Source organism: Galeopterus variegatus, unplaced genomic scaffold (genome assembly GCF_000696425.1).
Source record: "Galeopterus variegatus unplaced genomic scaffold, G_variegatus-3.0.2 Scaffold373, whole genome shotgun sequence".
In the NCBI taxonomy this organism is placed as follows: domain Eukaryota; kingdom Metazoa; phylum Chordata; class Mammalia; order Dermoptera; family Cynocephalidae; genus Galeopterus; species Galeopterus variegatus.
The window spans coordinates 607,819-609,195 of NW_007726484.1; positions in this window are offsets into that span (position 1 = coordinate 607,819).

Consider the following 1,377-nt stretch of genomic DNA (forward strand, 5'->3'; position numbering starts at 1 on the left):
AATGTAATTCTTATCCTTGTTCCTGGATGTGTGGTTTGGTGTCTGTCATTAATTAGGGAAATTCTCAGTCATTATCGCAGTCAAATATTTCTTTTGTTCCTACTCTCTTTTTCTTCTGGTATTCCCATTATGTGTGTTACATCTCTGGTATTGTCCCACAGTTCTTGGATATTCTGTTCTTTTTATTTTATTTTTTTCTCCTTTTCAGTTTGAAAAGTGTCTATTTACATATCTTCAAGCTCACTGATCCTTTTCTTAGCCATGTCCAGTCTACTGATGAGCCCATTGAAGAAATTTGTCATATGTTATAGTGTTGTTGATTTCTATTATTTCCTTTTGATTCTTAGTTTCTATCTCTGCTTACATCACTTACGTGTTCTTGCATGTTGTCCATTTTTTCCATTAGAGCCTTTAATGTTAATCACAATTATTTTAAATTTCTGATATAATTCCAAAATCTCTGTCATATCTGATACTGGTTCTGATCCTTGCTTTGCTTCTTCAAACTGTTTTTTGTAATTTTTTGTTGATAGTGGGACATGATGTGTTGGGTAAAAGAAACAGGTACACTGAGGTATTATGAGGTTTTATGTTTATCTGGGTAGGGTTACTATGTGCTGTAGCATAGGTATCAGAGGCTAAAATTTCCTCTAGTGTCCTTGTTCTTGTCTTCTGTTACCTTTGGATTTTCCTAGAAATTCCTTCTTAAATAGGCTCTGAGGCTTGCTGATCTTTTAGCTGTAATCACTTGTCATTATACTGTAGCCCAGCTGATGTGTTGGTAAGGTATGGGAGAAGTTGTGTTCTGTAGGGCTGTGAGTAGGTCTCAGTCTTTTAGTCTGCGTGTGGCCTTGAGCTGTGATCTTCACAAGAGCTTCTCAGCTTTTCTTTTTCCTCCTTTTGTGAAATAGGAAGTCTAGATGGGCTGGAGTTGGGTATTTCCCTGCCCTCACGTGGAGACAGAGGGGGCTGGAGTTCAACACTTCCTTTCTCCTAGGTCAGTTAGACTCTAGTAAAATAGTTTTCCTTGAGGGCTAGCTTTTGTTAAGGAGAATAGAATGCTTGTGCATATTTCAAATTGGTTACTTTTCTCCTTCCCCTGCTGGAAGAGATTTTTCTCTGATCTTTACCCTGGAGGTAAAACTCATGAAGGTGCAGTGTTTCATCTAGGACTGGGCCTCCTGGAGTTTTTAACTCTCAAGTTCGTCAACATGGAGCCTCCAGCAACTCATGAATTACAGTTTAAGTGTTCCTATTGGTACTGGCCCCGCCAGCAGGCCTCTGCTCCCAGTAAGCTGTGATTCTTTCTATTTACCTGTTGTATTAGTCTGTTTTGTGTTGCTATAACAGAAATACCTGAGACTGGGTAATTTATAA